Genomic DNA, 24,907 nt, shown 5'->3' on the forward strand with positions numbered 1-24,907 from the left:
TTCTTAAGGAAGATATCATCCCTTTGTTATCTTGTAGAGACCCCTGGAAGCCTGTTCAGTCAGAATATGTATGGGTTCTTTGGGAGATAATGACTCTAATCTTTGAAGAACATTGACAGTTTAGACTGGAATATTACAGCAAAAATTCAACTGGTGTGGAGAGTGTTCAGGAAGGGTAGAGTGTTCTACAATTCTGATGGTTTTCTCTCTTCTCTTCTCTTCTCTTCTCTTCTCTTCTCTTCTCTTCTCTTCTCTTCTCTTCTCTTCTCTTCTCTTCTCTTCTCTTCTTTTTAACTTCTGGGAAAATATGCCAGAACATACCAAGAACCAGCCTCAGGGGTCCTGAGGGACAGGGGTGTTTGGGAGAAGCAAAATAAATGACTTGAAGTCAAATGATGGGGTGCAAGTTAACAGCCTTGTAGTCTGCTTGAGATGGCTCCCTAGACAGCTCTCTGCTAGAGACAATTCTCTCATGCTAGAAACAATTCTAAAAGCTCTCTGGATAGCTCATGAGTTTTCCAACCAAAGTCAGAAAAGCTGTTAGAAAAAAAAAAATCCTTTGATATTTTTGACCAAAGTCAGAAATCCTGCTAGAAAAATTCTAAAAGAGCTGTGTTTACTCTCCAGAGATCTCCAGACAGCTCATCTCTTGCTAGGAAAAAATAGAACTGCTCTGGTAGCTCATCCCATGCAAACCAAAGCCCATTCTTTTATTTACATATCAATTCAATCCTTTACTCCCTTTGATTATTCCATGAATTAGCATTTTACAACCATAGCCCCTTAAATCTTAGAAAAAGACAAAAAGTATATGTTTTAAAACATGGCAAATGAATCCAGAAATGTGCCTGCCTTGTAAGCACCAACAGTAAGCTACCTGGGTGGGAACCATCTCTGAGATCACCATTCCCACCATGTGTGGGCCTCAACTAGCTCTGTCCCAGGCTGACCTTGAACTCAGGAATCTTCCTGCCTTTGTAAGCAAAAAAGAATAAACTTAGCTGGGTAGGCTCTTGCCCTGCAACCACCACTCCCTAATCTCTTTATCTCCTTTCTTAGTATCTTTCTGACAATCCGGCTTATAGTGCAGCTGCCTCTGTTCTTTTAGATCTGTGAAGCCCCTCATATAATTTATATTGCATCTTTATAGTTTGCATAGTTGAGAGATTCTGTTTATATATTTTTGAACTCATGTTTTCAGAGTTCTTTCCCACATTCTTCCAGGCTGTCCTGAAGGTCACAGCCTTTAGCATCTCTGCTAAGGACATAAACACGCTGTTGCCTCCTGGATTCATGCTGTCTCTGGAGTCCAGAGACGTGGAGACATTAACCTTGGCAGAGAGGACATTCTCAGATAACCTTGGCAGGGAGACTATTTTCCTGATAACCTTGGTGGGGAGAATATTTTCTGAAGGAGGAACATGAAGTAAAATATATACACATGCACATATACATACACATATACATTACACAAACAAACATCATGCCTGGCAACTGTCAACACTCACAGAGGCTCACACCCTGCTGGCTCTGTTCCAGGGGCAGGAACCATGTCACTATGTCCCTTCCACATGGTCATGTGGATTTGGCATGAACCTTTTTTCCCTCCCTCCTTCCCTCCCTCCCTCCCTTCCTTCCTTCCTTCCTTTTTTTCTTTCTTTTTGGTGTTACTTGGGATCAAACCTAGTATTTTGTGTTTACTAGACAAGTGCTTTAGCACTGAGTTTCTCTCCTAACCCTTGAACAGTGATTATTATAGAGGTTACTGTATCAGTAAAGCAGGAGACACTGGAGACTTCAGTATTATGATAGTAAATTTATCACCAAGTTATATCTACGTTAGGAAAACAGAAAGAGTCCATATCCTCATTTTCAATCTTGTATGTAATTCCTCCCTAGACCCTGTGTGCTTTGATGTGTGCCCATTCTTTTTGTTTTGTTTTGTTTTGACAGGGTTTTCTTATGTAGCTGGGCTGATCTTGAACTTGTGATTCTCCTGTCTCAACCTCCTGAGTGCTGCGATTTTGTGTGTTGTCACATTCATTCCTAAATGAATAAAGTACATAGTAAAACAGAACCACAAACAGAAGGATTAGAATCCAAGTAGGTTGGATTAATTGTGAACCCATTTGGGCATGTTTTTGGTGAATTGGAAGGACCGATGACATATTTTCCCACTAAATAAAATAGTCAATTTAGATTTAATAAGGCAGTTATCTTCAGGTAATAAAAATTCAACTAACTTGCCATAACTATCTTGTTTAAACTCAATTAAGAGCCTCATATTCCTCACTTGCTGGATGAAATTTAATAGAACTTCAGTTAAGCATTTATTGCTTATTTAATTCAAAATTAAGTTAATCACCACAGTTAGTAACAACCACTGAGTATTTAATTAACATTCAGCAAACTATCTTATTAAGTCTAAATTAGATACAGAAAGGTCTTGGTTATCCCTCTCTGTCTCCTTGTGCTCCTTTGCCCACCTCTTGCCCCAGCTGCCCCTGAAGGGCACTTGATGTTCTCGTGCCTTTCCTTTTCTTGTTTTTCATTTTCTTTTGGTTGAGACAAGGCAGGGGTCTTTCTGGGAACTTCTGGTTTGACATAAGGCTTAGAAACTTTTCCATTTGATGCCTTTCCACTCTCCTTTTCAAGGATTACCAAGTGCCTCCTCTGTGTGAACCATTCTTTTTAAACACTAAAGGAAGAAACAGTGAAGGTCGTCTTGACATTTTTGGTTTTCTTTAGAGGAGCTGGTTTAGTTCATTCAGGAAACATGTATGGGTGGTAGTGAATAGGGCCCCTTGCTGGGTACTCAGGGGCATCCAGACAGGCGTCTGTCCTTAGGAGGATATACAGCCTAGAGTGGGAGACGCGGCATAAGAAGGCATCTTAGGATGAATGCTGTGAATCTTTGTGTCTGTGTTTGCCAAACTACTAAACTGTTCTCTGAAAGCAATATGAGAAAGTCCAAGTTAAGTAAAGTGGTTATCTTTACCCTGACCTTTTCTGAACTTTAGTAACCTTGCCAGATGATTGTTTCCCAGGGAAACTCTCCCCTTGCCCCTTCCCCACTCAGAATATTCTGTAGAATTGATGTTTTGTTATAGAAGTTATTTAATCCCAATCTGGGGTTTCTACTCTGCCTCTGGCCATTTAGTTTCTGGATACAAGACACACATAACCTTTACATTCACAATTTGCCCTAATCAGCACAAGAGCTGGGAAGAAACCTACCCTCTATGTTATTAGAATCTACTTTCCTATAGATAACCCCGAGTTATTACTTACTATGCTATGTTTTATCTGGTCTGCTCTTAACTCCAATTGGCCAGCCCTCAGGGCCACGGTTTCATGAACTTAGTGAACCCATGGTGGCTTCTCCTCTTCCTCTCTCATGGTCTCCTTCAACCCTCCCCACCCCACCCCAGTCCCCAGACCCGGGAGCCCTAAAACCTGCTTATGTCTCTTCTGCCCAGCTATTGGCAAGATCTAGGCCTATGAGTGACTTCTCATGTTTACAAGCTTTTGTTGTGCGCAAACCTTGTTCCTTGATTTGAAACTATTGGTTAAATTAAATTGGTGATAGCCAATTATTGAAGGGATTAGAGATAGGTGGGTTTGGAGTGACCTGTTGGAAGGAGGGACGACCAGGGAGAGGAGCAGGAAGAAGAGGAAGCGGGAGAGAGAGGACGCCACCGTAAGGGGGCCATGAGCACATGGCTAGGAGAAACAGCACGTCTGGGTACACAGCTGGAGAGGTAGCCAGGCCAGCAGTAAGCAGAGTAGATTAGGGATTACTCCCCAGTAATTGTCAAAGCCAAAAAACAAACACAAAAACAAAAACCATAGTCTGGGTCTCATTTCTTTGTAAGCTATTGGGGAATAAGCTTAAATTGGTTGTACTACAGCGATTTAGTTTGCCTTAGTAAAGCTGCTTTGGGTTATGGTACCTGTCTCCCAGCTCTCCTAGCCAAGGAGGAGTGTGCCTTCACTCCTGTAGCTGTGATGGAGGATCAGATGTCCTGTGCTCGATGATGTCTGACTTCAGAGGCAGTACTGATGCTGGCGTGAACTATGGTTGGATTTTCTTCATGGTGAGAGGTGGGTCTTACAAAGATTGTGTAAGTAGAGTAACTTACAGGGAGCCAAATTACCATCAAGCTGCCTGGATAGCGATCTCTAAGGCAGTGACATACCTTAGGTTAGTTCTTATCATAGCTTGAATCTGGGAGGCAAAGAGGCAGGCAGGAAACTATTTGGGACCTAACTCTCTGCTTCGGGTTTTGTTCCAACGGAGCAACTGCCATCTGCAAAAGTGATCTCCATGTCTTCTGCAAGGTATTCTGATGCCCTGCCTGGGCCAGGTCTCATCCTTGAGAATCTGCAACCTGGCTGGAGCATCAGTCTTGACTCCTTGGTGGGCAGCGTCTCTATTCTAGGTCACTTTGCATTTATTCTGTTACGTAGCACTTCCCCATCTTTCCGTCCTCCCCAGCTTTTCTTACTCTGTTGAATCATCTACTCTTTCAGGGTTTTATTTGTGTGATCATTTTTTATTTGAGTGCAGCTATTCTTTCCTGTGTTCTGCCTTACACGTCACCACAGTAATCCTACCAGTGTTCTTTCTAGTAGAAGCCAGCGGATGGGGAGTGCTAGGTGGTACCCAGATAATCTACAGAATGTGATCCACCACAGCTCTGAAGGTGTGGCCCAGGATGCATTTGCTCAGTCTCCATAATACTCTTCTCGTTTCTACTTCTGTGTAGAAACAGGTATAGAAGGTGGGACTAGGAGACTTTTTTCCCCCCTCATTCTATTTTGGGGCATGAATATTCCCTTATCCTAGTCTGTTTACCTATCAGTGAGATGTCAGCATTAGGCACGACGTGTTGAAGTCTGGTATAAGTTGAAAGGGCAGATTTCAAGTAAAAAATTGCTGGGTTTTAACATCTACTAAGTCAGGCTGCAGTAAACCTGCATTGTTTATCAGCATTCTGAGGAAACCTGTGTAGTGAGCATAGCTGCATGCCCACACATGGTAGGTGGACATTTCATGGATTCCACTCTGCAGTGAGGCACTCCAGCTTCTAGATTTGTTTCTTTACATTGCTTTTTAGTCACCAGCCGTGACTTTTCTTGTCTTCCACTCTTTCTGTCTTTTTGTTCCTTTCTCCGGCTTCTCTATGTGGATGGTATCTGTTTGGGAACCTTGCGAAGACAAATGGCTGCAATTTTGGGGCAGACTGGAGGAGGTTTAGGATGTGGCCAGCCACTGATCTTTCTGAGGGATTATCGGTTCTTCAGAACCATTATTTATTGAGCACCATTGTTCAGTGAGGGAGGCTGCTCTTGTGCCTTAAGTATCTCATAGTGGAGGTAAGGAGAAAGTTTTTCTTTTTCAGATTTATCAAGATATTGTTAGGTGCTCCAGCGTCCTATGGCTGTTTCCCTCTCCCACCTGGGTTTCTATGTAGCCTTGACTGTTCTGTAACTGACTTCATAGACAAGGCTGGCCTCCAATTCCACGGATCTCCTCACATTTGCCTCTTTTGAGTGCTGGGATTAAGGCATGCACTACTGTACTATGCGTGCACCTTTGACTCTTAAATAGTTAGCATTGCAAACCTGGTAAGATCAAACCATATTTCACCCCCTTCTAGAGCTGACACTTCAGGAATGCAGTACCATCAGGTGGCAGGGTGGAGGTCATGCTGTGAACTCAAATACAAGGTTTCTAGAACAATGTGCCAGAAAAGTCAGGGTTCAGGCCAGGTGCAGGGCTGTGCTTAGGTGTGAAAGGCCATTCATAATGCAGTAAGGTCTGGTTCTCCAGTAGAGATTTTCAGAATTTACCTTAGGAAGCAGTAGTCACATTTCAGTTCTTGTGATGATTTTGTTGTTGTTGTTTTTTGTTAGATCTAGATAGGCCAGCTATTTAGAAACTCTGGAAATATTTGGAAAACATTGGTCTAAATATGCAGTGTGGAGAAGCAGGGGTTTCCTGAACTAATCCGCCTAGATTTGCATCTGGCTCTTTACAAATGCCTCAGGTCGCTACTTTGTCTCTTTAGGTCTCTGTTCTTATATCCACAGAATGAGAATCGGAAACTGTGTCTCACACTGTTGGCTGAATAAAGGAATTCATGGGTGTTAGGCACTGTTGTTATGCCTTGTCCCCGTGACATTACACTACAGTGATTTGGAAAAGATGACAGCCTACCTAGGTGAATGGGGGAATCTTCTGTCGTTATTGTTCTCTCAGCAAATAAACTTACAATTTTGTGGATAGGAAAACTGTGAGCTTTATAGAGAGCATTTCCTCACACTTTTCTCGGTATTCCACAGTTTTGACATCCCACGTTGGTATTGGGTATTTGTCAAATCTAAGAGGTTGACAGCGGTACTCTCCTGTGAACCACATTCTATACTCGCTCTGTGTTGACTTCACCAGGTTCTGCACGAATTTCTTCTTCCTGCCCAAGATCCAGTCAGGGTACCGTGGTACATGTAGTTCTCATCTGTCCCAAGGCAAGAGCGGTCTCATTTTCTTTACTATTCAAAAGAAGATTCTTTGCCGGAAAGTCTGGTACAGCCTGTGATGCTGATCGAGTAAAGTGGGCTGGCCAAGGATGCAGTGGATTGGGACCTAGTTTTCCTCCTGCTCCCGCCTTTCTCCTTGAAGGGAGTCTGGGAAGGCAGCCCGTGCCCATCCCCTTACCTTCAGAGGGAAGAGGCAGACCCTAGCGGAGGCCAGAACCGGTCCTAGGCATTCCTTGAGTCCTGCTATTGAAAGAAGGAGTGAGCAACACCCCAAACTTCCCAGAAATCTGCATTTGGATTCAGGCTCTTTACCCTCTTCCTCCTAATCTTTGAAGCAGGCAAAGTGACCTTCAATGCCTTAAAAGATTGACCCACATAATATAACAATTTTACCTTGTGAGCTGTGTATATCAGCAACAGCTCAGAACCCATTAAGATCTCTAGACATAATTGCAAGAGAAGCCCTGAAAAGTGGGAATCACCCCTGGAATTTAATTCAAGACGACTGGAGGAAGTTGATGAGAAAACCAGGAGTGCCCATTCATAAGGAAGTGTACTACGCGGAGTGGAACCAGCATTTGAGATGCTGATAAGCAGCATGTACTGTCTGTTTTATTCCTGGAGGCTTTTATCATACAATACAACCTTATGTGGCAGCCTGATTTTCACACAAATTGGATCCCAAAACTTCTTACAGGAATTAAAAATACAAACTCGTGGGCAGTATGTGTTTTATAAATTACACAAAACAGAAGTGTAAAGACATGGCATAGTAAGAGCGGTGGAGCCTGCGGATGGGCACTAACTGGCACCGAGGGGAAGGCAGGGAGGAGGCAGCAGCCTTGGCACAGGAGCCAGAAAGCCTCAGCAGGCAGCAGGTACACAGCACCGTCCTCAGTGTGAGCAGGATGAGAGGGAGGGGTCCTGCAGAGGAGAGTGGGGCCAGAGGTGGGCTGTAGCTGAAGCAAATCTTTTGTGTGTCTTTCTTGTCTTGCTGGTGAATGGATCTGGTCAACTTGGGAACTTACATGCCCGCCTTCTCTCATTTTTTTTTTTGTCCCAGCATGCCCTTGGCTTGGAGTACTATTCCCCTTCATCACCCCTCTGAACCCAAACTGCTCTTCAGGGTTCAGCATGATAATACCATCTCTATGAAGTGAGTCCTGATCTTGTGTATCTACTCTACATAGGAAATAATCATTTCTTATCTCCTATGACCTTTTTCGTTACCACTGGGTGCTGTCTCTTGTTTATTATAGTTGCCCATTGGCCTGATTTAGTTTGGGCTTTTCCATTCTTTAGAATGTTCATTCCTGTCCAGAGTTGGGCAGATAGACAGTATATACTTGAAGGATGGAAGCATGCATGCATGAATAGATAGGTAGGTTTAATGTTGCTCGTATTAAATGCAAACCTAGTTCTCTCAGGCTAGGGTTTTAACTTGTTCATATCTACATCTTCTAGTACCACAATAGCAAGGTATTCATTCATTCACTCATTCATTTATTCCAATGTAATTTTTGGTACTAGGTCAAGAGTTGAGGAACTTAACAGTCCATAGTACTTTTGTGGTATATTATCTTACTTTTAAGCTTTGTTTGGATTGTTCTATTCTTTTTTTTTTTTTTTTTTTTGTTTATTTTTTGATGTTCTGAAGTCCAGGGTGGCCTTGAACTCATTATGTAACCAAATCTGGCCTTGAACTCCTGACCTTCCTGCCTCTTTCTCCCTAATGTGAGCTTTACCTGGGTACATTGCCAATTCCTACTTGGATTATTTTATTGTTTTGATACCAAACAAGAAATGATTTGTTATGCATGTATCTGTGGCATAAAAAACAAATGCTCTAGCTCATTCCAGTGGGTTTGTAGTAAAAAAAATACCACTTGGTTCACAAAGACCTATTTTTAAGATTTTAGAATAATTCCTTATTGATTTATCCCAGGAATAAACTCCCTTTCAGCTTATTTATTTTTTATTTTTTTATTTTCTAAAGATTGTGCCTGATGCCCATGTTTAAAAGGCTGATCCTTCTTCTTCATGTTTTGATTTTTCTTTTTAAGTGTAGTGACAGAATATGTACCGCTGAGGTGGTAAATGGAATTAAGTTCCCTGGAGGACACTGACTCTTGTCTTATGGTCTTCCATATTAATCACAGGAGGAAGCTGTCAAACTTGATCAGGTGACTTACCCAGCTGACTTACATTCATGACAGACCAAAGTCAGAGTGAAGGGATTGTGTACGTGTGTGTGTGTGTGTATGCACGTGCATGTGTGTGTGGGAGTGTGGGGGTGGTGGTGTGCCAAGCCATGTAAAGAAGTGTCAGACACTGCTAGAGCTGTTCTCTACCAGAGGTTCTCTCTAGAGTAGGTGCATCAGTGACAGGTGGACTTGCTGGGCGCTCTCCACCTCCCCAGAGCCTTTAACAAGACAATTAGGATTTTATATATTTGGATTTTTAACAAGGCAGTGGACACTGCCAATGCTGATGGAAATTGCTGATTGACTAAAGCTTCGGGTCCCTCCCCTTTTGTTATTAAAAATGAATAGATGGAGAGACTAGACTCAAGTTTTGTGGAAAGGACTGGCTTGCCAGGTCAGTTACAGTCAAACCATAAGTGCTAACTCTAGCCCACGCCCTACTGTTAGCACCAATAGTCAGGCAGTGATACCGAACCTAGCTCTGCCTCCGAGTCAAGTCAGCTTCCTTAATGTTACCTGGCCTACTTGTCTTTTCAGGCCCTTCTGTTTGGTTCTCTACAGCTAGATGTTTCCATGGATTTACCCAGTACTTACTGGCCACTTGTGTGCATTTGGGTTTGGGTTTGGACTAAAGGTTGATTATCTAGCAGAGATTATGGGTCAAAATATTAGTAATTAGTTTTGCAATTCCTAACTTAACAGCAAAGGCCTCTCCTGGGTATAGACAGAGGCCTAGGCAGGTTCCTACCCTTATTGTGCAAGTCAGTTCTAATATTTTGATCCACTTCCTTCTGTAGGAGTGGTTTCCTGATGATGCAGCTGAAGAACACAGCTAGGATTTAATGCAATCTGCACAAAATTAGGAATGAAGAGAGCTGGGATGAGGCTCAGGTGTGGTCCTGGCTAAGTACCCCTCTGACCTGTAATCTGAAGTGAGCAAACATAGACCCCAGACAGTAGAGCAGTGAGCAAGGTGTGTAGGATGGGAAGTGGGGAGAGGTAGGAATCTTCACCCTTTGCCTTAGCTCTTTAATGGCTGAGCTGTTTCTGCAGCTTGAGAAGTATCACCAGCTCCTGAGTACCCGACTGACATGGGATTGTGCAGATAGAGAAGGATCCCGGTAGAAGGCCTGTTTACCCAAAACTTGGCAGTCAGACCTAGGGGTGCTCCACTGACAGGTGAGTGGGTGGCCCAGCCCAGGGAGAGGCTTGCTCCAAACTCAAGAGCAGAAGTATCTTTTCCATTGCAAAGCTGCTGCCAGAGAGGGAAGGCTCCTTGAAGTGTGACGTCCTATTATCTGGGCACTATAGTGGAGGCAGCTGCTATAGACTGGAGCCATGAGAAGCATCTCTGGTTCTGAGTCCTAGACTGTGTTGGTAGGTAGCAGGAAGTTAGGTGGTTCAGACCTATTCTGGCTTTGGCAGATTTCTGAGTGCCTGGGCTACTTAGGTTTGGAGACACCTGGGAAGAAGGAGCCTCAGCTGAAGAACTGCCTCCATCAGACTGGGGGCATGTCTGTGAGTAGGTTTCTTGAGTGCTGGTTGATGCGTGAGGGTCCAGCCCACTGTGCATGATGCCTTCCTGGACATCATGGAGTATATAAGAAAAGTGGCTGACCATGAACTTGGTGCAAGCTAGTTAGCAGCATTCCTCCATGGTCCTGGCCTCCAGGTTCCTGCTTTATCTCCTGCCCTGACTTCTCCTAATGACCAAGTCTAGTCTGTGAGATGTAGCAAATCTTTTCCTCTCCAGTTGTCTTTGGTTAGTGATTTGTCACAGCAGCTGAGAAGCTGAGTAGGACATCATCTTAACGGTGAAGGGATTGGGCTAGGAAGACTGACCATGACTGCTGTGTCTTTCATGAGGGATTTAGGAGCAAAGGGAGGTCCAGATGTTGATTAGAAGTTGGGAGGAACAGAACGTTAAGGTGACCTAGGAACTTCAGCTTCCTCGTGTGTAAAATGGATGTGTGGTGATTGATTCTGATTATATTGATGTTGATACTGTTTGGGCTGAAGATTGAAGAACTTAGCTGTGAAGGCACTTCCTGTCCATAAAACCTTAGAGATGTTCCAACTGCATGAATGCACCAGAGAACTGCAGAGGATTCTCAGACGGACAGAAGGAGCTGCTGTCCAAGGTGGGACAGTGGCTCTGGGATCCTGACTGTGGACTCTGGTGGCATAGCTGGGTCCATGTAAAGTGTGCAAAGCTCCAGCCTATTGCCACAAAGTCTTTCTTTCATTCTTGTCCATATCTTTCTCTTTGCTGTATGGATGGACCCGAGAGACCCAAAAGGCGACACTTGGTTTGTAAGTGTGAGAAGGATGTAACTGTTGTAGTCTCACTCCAGTAGGGTGTCTGTTGGGCTGTGATGGAAGCCGTGGGGTTTCCAGGTGCTCTTGTTATGTCAAGTTGAGACCTCGGTAGTTCATCTTACTTCATAGGTCAGGGGAATGATGTCCAATGGGAACCTGGCTCTTGTAGAGGTTACTGCACGCATAGGAAGTGCTCCTGGAAAGCAACACTCCTCCTGCTGAGGCCCTCATAGGCTGGCAGTCTCTGTCTCTCCCCATTTCTCTGTTGCCAGGAACTATACCATGCACCTTGTTGGTGGCTGGCCGCTCACTTTCCCAGGGTGTTGAAATCACAAAAGAAAGCAACATCATCTCATTCCCTCAATGTTGGTCTCCTGCCCATTCTCAGTTGCTTTTCCTTGGTTGATAGTGTATCCCTAGCCACCATTTAAGTCTCTGGTTCCCTTGACTCCCGGTCACACTGTTGGCTAACCAGAGTGGGAAGCTAAAAGTTTTTATTTTACTTTTTTAAAGACAAACAAGTACACCTGTTGAGCAGTAAGGACACTTGTTAACCCCATATTTCTCGTCTGTCATTCCAGAGACTGAGTACAGACATAGAGAGTGTCATTTCTTCCTGGATCGGAGGTTGTGTTCAGCACAGATACGCAAGCAAAATTGGGCCATCATTGAAGTACTGTTATATGGTTTTATATGTGTATGGTTGTGCAGTATGTAGAAGTTGCCCAGAAGTTGAGAGAGTCCATGCATATTGTAGCTTGGTGGTGTTGTGGGCATGTGACATGTTCAGCTAGGCAGAGGCAGAGGGGCAGAGGGGCAGAGGGGCAGAGGGGCAGAGGGGCAGAGGGGCAGAGGGGCAGAGGGGCAGAGGGGCAGAGGGGCAGAGGCAGATTGAGACTTTGAAAACATTGATGTGGGTTGGGTCCACCTTATTCAGAACCCTCCTCTTTTCCTAGTAGCCATAGAAGCATGATACTCCGTTGAATTTGCCACCCTCGATGGCCACACATTTAATCTTTAGCAGTCAGTTGCTTCAGTATTGTCTTTCTGTGGCTTCTGTATTCAGCTTATTTGCATTACCCCTTATGGGCAGCCCTCTGTCATAGCTCTGTTCCTCCTTGAAGGCCCCTGTACTCACCTCTCCAGTTCTCTTTCTCCCTTATTCCCCCTCCTCTGGGCTTGGAAGGTTGTCTACACCCACTTTGCTGTGGTTCCCCAAGAATCCAGAGCCCCTCCCTTCTGGGGTACCCACATGTGAGACATTTTCTGCTCTTACCGGTTCCCTTGCTCTTACATTTCCATTTAAAGCCCTCTTGAGAGGCCCGAGTGTCTCCTGCCAGCAGCATTCCTTTTGCCTTACTGGAACCCCTCTTCATATCCTGCTAGGAATCCAGTCAAGAGCAGGCATCAGCAGACTCTCCTCGGCCTCCAGTCCCCACCAAGACTGTGCCCTCCGGCTGTGAGAAGTGACACGGTGGCCTCATTTCACCTCACAGAGGCCAACAGTTCCTTCCTCGCATCTTTTCTCTGCTCCCTTGAAGGGACCCAATTTTCCTCTTCTATTTTGCCTTACTGTGCCTTGATTCTACAGCTGGCCAATGACACCCTCAGGCCATTGTCTCCTCTGTTTGGTACCTGTGCATAGCAATCGCAAGTTACCATTTGACATCTGTCTTCAGGAGGATGCCAGCATTGTCTTTTAGAAGTGCTTGGAAAATAATACTTTTACATCTAGACACAAATATATGTATGGCCTCGTCAGAAGAGAAGGAGAACTATTTGCGAGTGGCAATGGGCTTAGTTTTCTTCGACCCTGTCCAGTGTACCCAATTCTGCTGTGATTAAGGGCACTTGAGAAAGCTGTCTCTTTTCAGCTTCTAGCTGGCTTCCTACCTTCTGCCTCACTGTCTTGCTTGGCTTGGGGTTAGATACTACACTCCACATACCTTAGTTCTGCCCTCCTCTGACCTTGCCCTGGTGCCCAAGATTTCCCCTTGCCCTTGGACTTGTACTCTGCTTTGCTCCCCACCCCCACCTCTGAAAAGGCATCTCTTGTCCCATTGTCTTACACTCCTGTGTGTATTCCCATGATGCCTTGCAGATCCGAGGGACAGCCCCTTCCTTCTGTCTGGTAAGTGCCCACTCATCCTTCAAAGCACAGCACAGATGTATCTTCCTCCATCCTGAGTGTCATCAAACTTCCCCAGGAAAGAATGAAGGCAAAAACAAGCCCCAAAGTTTTGTTATGGGGTGTATTATCCTGTAATAAAAGTGTACCACATGCTCTTAATAGAAAAATTAAAAAACAAGAAAATGGAAATCATTCATAAATTCATGTTTTAAAGACATTGTTTATGTTTTTAACATTGTTTTGTGAGTAATTTTTATTATATTTTACACATCTGTGTTATATTGATTTCAGTCTCACTGGATGCATGGTTTTATGTCTCTGTAGTACATGAATACCTTCTTATGACATGGATATATGTGACATATATGATAACTGTAGATTTGCCATCATAAGAGAACATGGTGATTTGTTTTCTACCATTAAACAACACTGTGATAAATCCCCATGTTAAGTTATTATCCGTGGTATGTATTTTCTAAGCTAGATTATTAGGAGGTGCACTTTATCACATGAAGGTCAAGAGCTGTTTCGACCCTTAATTTCAAGAGAAATTTGTGGTCACAGAACAAAGTCTGAAACATCTGAGAATGTACAGGAGGGAAATAAAAACCACCTGTGTCTACTCGTAGTCACTAATATGAAATTTGATATTAATTGAATCTGTGTATCTCCTCTTTTTCTACCCAAGGAGTCTTAAGATACTGTCTATAACATTGTCTATAAATGGCTAGATAGAAAAATATATTAGACTCTGTAGGGTAATATTCTCTTTCTGTCTCCCCCCTCTCCCACTCCCCTCTCTCTCGGCTTGATATATCTATGTAGCCCTGGCTGCCCTGGCACATGCTATGTAGACCAGGCTGGCCTCAGACTCTCAGAGATCTGCCTGCCTTTGCCTCCCCAGTACCTTAGTTCTGGGATGAAGTGGGCATGCACCACCATGCCTGGCTTCTCCTCTTCGTCTTCATCTTTCTTTTCAGTTCTTTAAAAAATGTCCTGTTCTTGGGGAATAGATCTATAAATACCGTTTGTGAACCTTGTTCTTAAACACGAGGCTGTTAGCTGTGCTGTGAGTGGGGGCTGGGGACTCCTCTCCCTCCTGGAGCATCTTGAGGGGTTCTTTATAGAGAACTCCACTCAGGTGAAGTCAGGATTTTTGCTTGACTGTGCACTACAAAAGAATTTCAGGATGAGTCACTGTGAGGCAAAGTTGGATTTCATTAAGATATTTTTAAACATAGATTCAACGATGGGTGTTAACACACACTCAAGTGTAAGTGTGGGCTTCTCAAGACAGTCGTTTAAGCATCTTGGGAACAGCTGTACTATAATGGATGGTTTCTACGAGACCCCTTTTCTATCTTTTAACATCATTTCTTCTTCTCTTCCTCTTTTCTTGCCCCCTCGGATAAATGAGATCACAGTGTTTCCTGAGGAGCCTTGGGTAGGATTCCAGCCTGAAACCAAGGGTTACAGAGGTTGCACAAGGGGATTAAGGCTTGTCTTTTCCTGAAAATGGAGTTTATCGTCACACTTGGTTCCTAGAAGATACACAGTGGAAAAAGGCTGTGAGAAGAGTAAGCCCAAACTTGGCCATAAATGCTTAGGCCTTACGCCTGCTATTTTAGTATCTTAGAGATAGCTCTGCAGGAAGGAAGACTGTGTCTACACTGACAACCGAAGGAAGACTGTCTACTCTGACAACTGCCGCAGCAGACTTTGTTAATCATGCAGGAATTCTTGACTTTTAACTGGTTCGAGGTTTCAACAGACTTCTGGGTGATGGGCTCCTCTCTGTCTTTCTCTCTTGCCTCAGGTCCATTCTGTACTTACTGTTTTGTAATTGCTCTCTTTTGTAATTTAACTACGTCATCATCCTCATGGCTCCTCTTGGTTTTGTTTCATGCTGGCCAAATATAATGAATAGCTCCCTCCTGGGGTGGCCACAGGATCTTGACCTCTGAAGCAGACCTTCAAACACTTCGACTGAGTTCACTGAGTTATCGCTTTTCTGTCATCTCTGGTTTTCCAGCCCAGCACGTTTCCTGAGTAAAACTTATTTGATGCCTAGCAAGTCTGTGTGAAGGATGTCTTCGGCTTCAGGTTTACCTCTGCCAAATGCTTGTGTTCAGTATTGTGCTGTCAAGATCTGATTCTTGGGAATAGCAAAAAAGTGGCCTAGCGTTGGTTGTTTTGGACCTGTTAGCAATGCAGCCCCATACCAGTGTCTGCAACTTAACCATGCCTAATCATGCCATAGGTGCTTCGTATGCACATACTTGCAAAGTAGCACTCTGGGGCTCATCTCCGTTCTGTTAGCCATTTACTTATTTGCAAATATCCCTACCCCATTCTTTCCAAGGCTCAACCTCCTGTGAGTGGATCACTGTATTCACCAATCCAGGAATCTGTTGGGAAGCCCCCCCAGTTGGTTTCACAGGTGATGAATACCTTTTTTTTCAGGGTGATGGTGGTAGTGTGATGGTACTGGAAGCTGTCCCTTAATTTGAGAGGATGTAGGGATCTGTAAGGCTTGCAGTTCTTAAGGATCTCAATTCGTTCCAACCCTGGACTCAATTCGGAATCTCTGAGAAACAGGTCTGGCCATTGAGAAGTGCGCCTTGGCATTTCTGCTGAGCTGGCTAAAGGACTGTCAGTCTCAAAGTGGGGTCTGAAGAGGCCATTACATCCCAAGGTCATAAGGATTTTAACAGCAAAGCTAGAACTCGATCATGTGCCCTTGGCTGCAGTGCAGTTCAGAACACCAGAACTACTTGCCAACCTGCTGCCTTGGTTAGGAAGAAGAGCACTTGCCTTTCATTTTCCAAGCCTGATGTATGGAAATGCTGCAGGTAACCTGGTAGTCATGGTAACCTGGTAGTCATGGCTGTAGAGGCTTGAGCAGTGCTGACTCAGGCAGCTGACCCAGATACCTGCTGTACTGCCCAAGTCCTCCTTGGCCTTTGTGCAGTGGCAAACAGCACCCTGAAAGGCAGGGACGAGGAAGCCATGTTCTCCCTGCTCTTTCTCTGTGGCTCTGCTTGCTTCCATGTCAGAGATTTTAGTGTGATCCCCAGGCAACCTTTTGTTTCTGGTCTGTCATGTCTAGGCAGTAGCAAGAGAAACGGGATGTTGGCTGAGGCTTTCCATGAGACATCCCATGGAAGGGCTTGCAGACTTCACAGAGGCCAAGGGTGTGATTAGCACTTTGATTGTGTGGCAGGCCGGAATGGGAAACAGGAATAGAACTAATTACCATGATAGCTGCCATTTATTGAGTGCTCACTCTGCCAGGCAGTCTGCCTGCATCATTTCCCTTAATCCTGTAATAGCCATGAGGGAGGGGATGGGGTGGCTAGTAACTTCCTCAGTGGTCAGCTGGGAGGGGAACTCAGTTCTGCTTGATTTCAAAGTCATGATACTCTGCTTCTCCAGCTGCACTCTTTGCTTCTTAGCTGCCACTCCTAGGGATTTAACCAGAAAGCCTGTGGAGATAGATTGAACTCAGGGTATAATGATGTGATAAGAGATGTCAGAAAACGCAGTATATTGTGGGAAGTAGTAAAGATGCTGTTCATTAGAGGAATTCAAGCTTAACCATGGTGGGAACTGGGGTAGAGCGTGGGTTATTTTATATGAAGATCCATTCGTGGAGCAATATGAGCTAGAAATGTATAGGCTGAACATGGGTGAAGAATGCATGTATTTTGTTTAGATGACCCTAAGATGCTATTAATGGTTTCTGGGTACCTGTGATGTCGTGATGGGTTTTCAGTGTTCCAGAAATTAGAGCTTTAGCATGTGAACACTCCCTGTTCAGGAAGGCATTGTGAACATTCTCCCAATGAAAGATAATAAACTATCCAGTGCCAGAGAGTATTAGGAAAATTGTGTGTTTGTGTATGTATATGTATATATGTATGTGTGTGATTATGTGTGTGTATATATGTATATGTGTGTATGTGTGTATATGCATGTGTTAGTGTGTATACATGTATATGTATGTGTATGTATGCATATGTATGTGTGTGTAGGTATGCATATGTGTGTGGGTGCATGAGTGCATGTATATTTGTGTGTGTATATATGTGTGTATGTATGTCTGTGTGTGATGTATTTGTGTGTGTTCAATTAGGAGAGAGTTGATTGTAATAATTATTTTTTAACATTGCTCAGCATTGGCTTTGAAGGTTGTGTGGCACTAGTTGAGGTTGTAGGATGATGTCACTGATTCAGTATACTTAGTGTGCCTGTGGGAAGAGCTTTGCCTAGTGAGTTTTCAGCTTCTTCTCAGTTAATGTGGCTCTGTTCAACCATCCTTGCTGATAGTGAAAGAAAAAACAGGCTTACCCTTTTGTAATTCAGATATGTGCCATGCGCTTCCTATGGTAGAGCAGTGAGGGCTTTTTGCAAGGACAAGTAAGAATTAGTGCGAAGGAGAGCTTGGGCAGGGCTGGCTGCGAGGGGCCATGTAGGGAAGGTAAAGACATCCAGATTTGCTTTAAGATGGAGTGGTGGCTGTCCAACTGCTGGGTATCCCCAGGTACACATGGTGTAGATTTTGTGAATTGCTACAAGGGGAGTCTGTAAGAATGATGCTCTGAGCTTTGAGAAGGGCTTGCCCAGGGCCATCAGCTTGCTTTTTCACTTGTCTTGAATGATGCCTTCCTTCTTACTGCCTTAATAGCAGAGGGGAAAAGACTTGGATGTTTGAGCCAGAAAGGACTGCCTTGGAATTCGTCAGTATCTCATAGTCTTGACCTTGAGAAAGATGATTCTATCCTCTGAGCTATAAAATGATGTCTATACAGCGTACCCTCTAGGACACAGCCCGCAGTGCTGGGGAAAACATGGATCAGAAATCCTGTTAAGGCCTCTGACCTAGCTCAGATGGTAGAATGTGTGCTGCGTAAGCATGGCAGTGTGGCTTCTGTCCCCAGAGCTTTCACAGACACAAAGCTCATGTGACCTTGCATTCTGGTAAGTTCAGCATTATCAAGGCAAGGACATGTGTCTCCCTGGGGCATATCACAGTCAGTGTGATCTACTTGGTGAGATACCTTGACTCAGACATGGGTGCCAGTTAGGAAAGGCACCTGAGGTGGTCCTGTCCCATGCTCTGGTCTGGTCTGCACACACACACATGTATACTCTACATCTGCATACACATGACTAGGCACTACATATGTGTAAAGAATCCATGTGGAACAGAGTGGTGGCATATGTAGTCAGACCTGAACGAGAAGGCTGAGGTGTGAATCAGGGACGCAGACATTCCTCTTCTCTGCTTTCAGTCTACCCATGTTGGTAATTCTCCTTGTTTTATTGGTACTCCGCATGTTGCTGGCTTTGTGTCTCACTCAGATAACTTGTACTTCTACTTTGTCAGTTTTTTCCATGTAGGTTTAAGTCATTACTCTTGGCTCAGGTCAAACCTCTGGATGATTACTGGGGTCTCTCAGGCACTCCACCAGGCCGGCGATGGCTGTCGCCTGTCCCACCACAGATTGACAACTTTTTCCTTGGTGCCATCTCACCTGTAACCTGCTAGAGGTCAGAGTTCAGCTATGACACATTGCTCCCTGCCCTGTAGCACTGAGCAGAACACTGTGCGCACAGGCAGGTCCTTTCCAAAGGCACTGAAAGGATTACAGAAACAGGAGGGTGAGCTGATGGCTGGTATTCATTCCCTTGGCTTCAGAAACCTGGGAGAAGCAAGGATGGTTCAGGAGTGGAAGTCAGGCCTGTGGGTACCGTTTCCTCATTCAGGGGACAGGCAGTGACAGCCTGAAGCTGCAGATCCTTGAGACTTACCACCTCAGGCCTAAATCTGCCTCCTTTAATTACATCCTTTCCAGGGAACAGGAGTCCTTGTTGTCTGCCCTGAAGTTGCTAAATATAGCTCCAACCTCAGGGCCTTGTGTGCTTCTGGGCCACAGCTCTGCAGTCTGTGCTGGCTGTTGAATCTCAGCTTTCCTCGGGGATTCTTTACATTCTAAAGTTTTCATTGGGGACACCTTTGTGATTTGAAGGCAGCCAAGAGAGTTGAAGGGCAAAAGAGTGTTTAAAACTGTACAGGAAGATGACAAATTTGGGGAGCAGAGAGGAAGGGGAAAGTTTTAAATGAAGGCCAAGTACTTATACATGGAACCCACTGTCAGTAAGTGACTCAAACGATGACAGTGACATCATTTTGTTACCATTTTCCCAGAAAACCTCCTGTCTTTCTTTTCTTTTTTTTTTTTAACTGAACTATCAGCCATGACATTTTGAAACATTATAATTATTATTAAATATATTTAACGTAAATATTAAACATATCTAAACAGCAACTATTTTAAAACATTTATTTTGTGTGTGAGTGTGTGTGTGTGTGTGTGTGTGTGTGTGTATGTGTGTGTGTGTTGTGCATATGGAGGTCAGAGGACAACTTTGGGGGTCAGTTCTCCTTTGGTGTGTGTTTGGGATTCCAACACAGGCCATCAGGCTCGGTGTTAGTGCCTTCACCCCTTGAGCCTTCTTGCCAAACCAAGCAATTGCTTTTCACCTTGAGATACTTTTAGTCTCTGTCTCTATCTCTTCTTTTTCATTTTATGTATTTTTGAGATGGGATCTCTCTACATAGCTCTGGCTGACCAGAAACTCACTATGTAAACCAGGCTGACCGCAAACTCACAGAGATCTACCTGCTTCTGCCTCTCAAGTGCTGGCATTAGAGGCATGGCATCACCACTGCCCAGGTTGTCTTTAAAATAAAAACACAATCCAGCAGTATATATGGTAAGATAAGAAGACCTCCTGAGTTATTTCTTCCCAACACAATCTCATTCCCGATAATCAACCAATGGTACCCAGTTTTAACTTTCTCGTGTTTACTGGCATTTCTGGGAAAAATGTGTTCCTCTCTTTATTTCCTGAGATTAGTATAAACTATGCCTCTTGAGTTTGTTCTGTTGCAGACAAGGATTACTTATTTATAGCCAGTTCACACGTGTGTTTCCCTTTCCTTGTCCTTTGCTGTTAGCATAGGCTGTGTTTGACCTGTTTCTTTCCCCTGGTAGCTTATGTCGTCTGCATAACTGAGATTGCTGAGTCAGCCCTCATCCTGTCTTCACAGAGCCCTGGGCCTTGCCTTGCCTTTCACCCTCTAGTTTAACCTTTGAATTTCTCAGCAAAGATTTCACCTTAGCAACTTCAAAGGGTTGTAATGGATTGCATGTGCACCTGTATATAGTTTGCAACAATGTCTAAGTCTTGTGTGCTCTGTCTGTGACTTGTATTGAAGTGAAAACACCACCATGGACATTATATATAGGTGACATTGCTGCATACTAGGGCTAACTCGTGTTCTGTGGCCCCATCTCTGTCTTTCTAGGGTTCTGAGGTCATGACCTATAATCCACTCACAGGGAACTAAAATTTTCGTAATGTCAAAATCTAACTTTCTCTAGTTCTTCAAAATCAGCCCAGATTTGGTTTTAATTCTACAGTGAACCTCTAGGTTACTATGATGTATTTTTTTTCTGGCAGCTTGAGGTTTGTTTCTTTTGTTGGGGAAAGAAAACCTAAGCACTCTCCACCACATCCTCTCTGTTTTGATTTTGTCATTGTTCCTTCTTCCTGTCCACCCACGTATTTGCTTCCCTTGGACATTCTTTCCCTGTGGCCCCTTTGTACCAGGCTCTCTTAAGGATGGAGAACACCCCTCCCCCCATCGGTTCTGATGTTCTCGTGTTGCGTGCCTTTTCTTGGGGAGATGTACACAGATGTCTGTCACTTCAGATTGTGCTGACGGCAGACCAAAGTCATAATTCCGCCCAACGTTAGATGGGAGACGTTGTCAGCTTACTGATGGGACTTAACTGTACCTACTTCCTTCCCTCTCCCTGCACCATGAGCAAGCTCGCCAAGCCTCAGACCTGGAGCTTGTAGGTATCACTACCACAGCCTCCTATTCTCCCGGGACTGTTTACTGTTTACTCTTGTCAGTGGCTTCCTGAATCTGCTGATAGTTTCTGAGATTTCAGAGCCTTGTATGTTTCCCTGAGTCTTGTGAGTCCTTAGTTTTCCTGAGTTTTAAGAACTTCTGTCTTCCTTCCAGTAGGGAATGTTTCAATTTGGAGGAAGTAGCGGTATGACTTCTCCTTTTTCCAATAGGGGAAAAAACCCCAAGACAACCAGGCTTACCTTAACCAGCAAGAGTACTGCACATACCACAACATCTCCTTTTATCTAAACGCCATTGTCTTATTTCCTAGACTATCACTGGGGTAGCCTTCTGACAATCTTGAGTTGTATCATCACTTTTTCTAAGGAAGATTGTGCTAAAGTAGTGTTCACTAACCTTTTCTTAAACCTGGTTTTATTAAGCAGCTTCATCTGCTGCTCACTTCTGCTTACTTAACTTACAGTTCTCATGGAATCTATATTGTCCCTTCTCCCACCACACTGTGTGGATGGCTGTGTTGCTGCTTGCACATTGTTGGATAGCGGTTGTTGATGATCAAGCACTCTGTTAAGGACATCTCTATGCTGTGAGCCTCTGTCTTTGCTTTATTTCATGAAGGTGCCATTATGTCTGGGTACCACTCTAACGCACAGTGCTTGTGATGGGTTGTAGTGGGTGATGCGGCATCTCTTGTTTAAGGATTCTGTTTTTGAAAGGGGCAGTAGGATCTGGGAGAAAGACAGCATCTCTTGGTGGCCTCAAGAACATACATATGACATATTGTTCTTGGTGTTGCCTAGCAGTTCATGTGCTAGGAATTAGGCCCAGAATATTCTTTCACCCTCAGTTTTGTGGTCAATTGCATCACATCGATACCTCTAACTGGATCACCACCAGTAATTACTAGAATTCTTTCCCACTCACTTCTGAAAACATGAGATTCTTTCTTAAAAAGCAAAGAGGAATTCTCCGCAGAACACTCTATATAGTTTAGAACTGCTTATGTACTTGGTATAGCAGGAAGGGACTTAAGGACTGGCAGGCTATTAGAGAAAATGGACTGCTGTTAAGAAAGCTTTAGGCCCAGGAAGCATCATGTTTTTGTGTATTAAGGAGGCTTAGAGTTCTGTTACCTATGGACTGTAGTCAGGCGACTTTTACAGTTTGGTTACCAAAGATGTCTGAATGACTTCACTGTAGAAAGATGTGATTGGGTTAACTCAACGAACATTGAACATGCCCCACTGGACGCATACCCCATTGCACTGTGGGAAACTCAGAGCTTAGTGACTCACAGTCTAGTAACTCTGGATACTGGGCGATAATGCTGCATTGGAGGTGCTGATGAGACACACAGAGCTGAAGTCTAACTGCTTGTAGATGGTGTGGTCCAACGTGAGAGGAAGGGCCGGGGTGGGAGAGGAGGGGCAGAGCCAGCGCTGGGCCTCAGGCGGCTCTGTTTCTATTCTCTCTTCCCAGACCACCTCTCCCAACATTAAAATGTGCAGTATACTTTCTCCATGCAAACTGTACTTTATGAAGATGGAAATTGGGGAAATGTTTCATTAATGGAGAGGGATAGCCTCAGGAGGACTTTAATCTGAGACACAAGGAATTGTTTCCTAGATGAGAGGAAGTGGCAGGGCTCTTTCTTAATTGCTATTGTGTTTAATATTGGGACATTTGAGGCTTACTTTTGACCAAGGCACCTGTACTTTGTGGATCACACACTTGGCATCCGAGAAATAAGATGGTGACGTTTGGTAGTCTGCTAGTGACTCCTCTGCTGTGACTTTACAGCTTTGTGGCTCTGCATTAGGTCCCGTGTCCGAGATAACCTGGAGGTAAAAAGTAAGCAAAAGAGAGCTCGCTGAGTCAGGAGCAGGGCACCTGCCTTAGTCTGGCTGGGAAGTAGGTCAGCGCTTGGCAGACAGGAGACTGTGGTTAACTCCAGCTGTGAGCTCTGCCCTCTGTGGACACCTGCCTCAGAAAGGCAGGAGGGAGTGATGGTGGGAAGCAGAGAAGGGCAGACTTGTGGCAGGCAGGGAGTGGATTGCTGGAAGGAGCCCTTTGGGGATGCTGGGGGCCTGGTAGAGAAAGGGAGAGGCAGATTGTACTGAGGAATGCTCTTGCGTGGACTTGGGTTCATGGGATCTTGCTTCTCTCTGGGGCCCTGGATGTTAAAGAGAATGAGGCCGAGACAGCAGACATCTGGTTATTTGTGGTAATGGAGGAGGGGTTGAAGCTGGCTTGAGAGGATTGGGCCCTGCTCTAGTCTAGGATCTGGGTAGAAGGAGGGCAGGTAGAGCCCGGAGCTTCACAGTGCTTCAAGTTTATGGGTACAGATAGATAGGAACCAGGTTAAAAAAAAAACATATTTCAGTTATAGTGAGCATTCTAAGCCACAGGGAGCAGCAGTTTTAGGAGCCAGGTAGTGACAGCAGCATGTTGTGTTTTCACTTTCTGCTCTGAGATAGTGCATGGAGATGCACTGGGCTGCAGAAGCCATGGAGCTCAGTGCTGAGATGTTTAGATTACAGTTTATCCTGGACCATGAGATGCACCAACCATGTGGCCTGAGCAAGTCACCTCCCTGCCATATTTACATCGCTGTAAGACGGAGGCAGGATGGCTCAGTGTAACCACTTAAAAAGCACCCTTCAGTTATCCACGCACAAAGCAATGTTTTTAAAACAGCGTTGGTTACTTTCCAGAGGGAAATTTTTATATCTATTTGTTGCCTTCTGTGTGTTTGGCAGAAACAACTGTGTCCGTTGGTTGTTTCCTTATTCCTGGAATGAGGTCGAGGAGGAGGAGGGTCCTTGTTGCAGGTCTTAAGAGAGTCTAGATTTGATTAGTGGTGACAGGACGTTTGGAAGTGTTAAGCTGAGGGCTGGCTTTCTGGTTGTAGCTTTGAAAGGTGGTGAGGATAGGGTTGAGGGTCCATGTCAGGAGGTGAGCCGAGTAACTGGGAGAGCCTGGGTCAGATTGGGTATGATGTCACAGTCGTATGCATGAGGCAGTTGGTGAGTACAACTTTTATGCAGGCTTCTGATGTGCCAGGCTGTTGCTGAGCAAGGAAATACAGGAGGCACAGGAGGCACAGCAGGCACAGGAGGCACGGGAGGCACAGGAGGCACAGGAGGCACTGAATCAGCTTAGCATCTGAGAATTGAGTTCTCTGGATGCTGGGAGATGTGCACTCTGTGCCCGAGGGAGCATTCCAACCAAAGTTACTCTGCACTCACTTTAGTGGATACGTGATCCCCATAGACAGAGATGGTGCTGCTTGTATAGCATACTCTGTGCTGGTTGTCACCAGTCCTGACAAGAGGTACCTTGCTTGTGTGTCTCTGGAGTCTCAAGGAGCTCCTAATGAAGTGGCTGGCAAAGTTAGGGTGGTGTTAGCATACCTGGTAGTGACAATGTGGAAGGTTCTTCTTTTTGTAGTCAGTGTGTAAGGACATATGTTAATATTTTAATAGCAAGTGTGGCCATATATGTGTGCCCTGGCTAGCTTCATCCTTGGGTGCTTTCAGGTTCATAGTGTCATCAGTATGATAATTGACATAGCAGTGAGTGAGCGACAGAAAAGGGGGATGATTGTGAAGAATTCATGGGGTTGATGATACTTGAAGAATAGCAGTTTGGTAAACTTAGGAGGAAGAGAGATCAGGCCAGAAACAAGAGTGGAGCTGTGGCTGAAGGTAAAGCTGTGGCTGGAGGTGGAGCTCAGGTAATTTTGAGTGTGGTAGTATGCAC

At 44.6% G+C, this 24,907-nt stretch overlaps 1 protein-coding gene and 1 non-coding gene across 11 annotated transcripts in view; one reads left to right on the forward strand and one right to left on the reverse strand.

The window, feature by feature from the left end:
• Lpp (LIM domain containing preferred translocation partner in lipoma) overlaps positions 1-24,907 on the forward strand; it is a 608,013-nt gene that overhangs the window by 12,765 nt on the left and 570,341 nt on the right. The gene's annotated exons all lie outside the window — the stretch shown is intronic.
• On the reverse strand, positions 560-622 carry LOC115029601 (U7 small nuclear RNA). The gene has a single exon (XR_003835170.2). It is a non-coding gene; the product is annotated as a U7 small nuclear RNA (small nuclear RNA).

The sequence above is a fragment of the Mus caroli genome, unplaced genomic scaffold, assembly GCF_978045245.1.
Source record: "Mus caroli unplaced genomic scaffold, Mus_caroli_1 scaffold_17, whole genome shotgun sequence".
Lineage (NCBI taxonomy): Eukaryota > Metazoa > Chordata > Mammalia > Rodentia > Muridae > Mus > Mus caroli.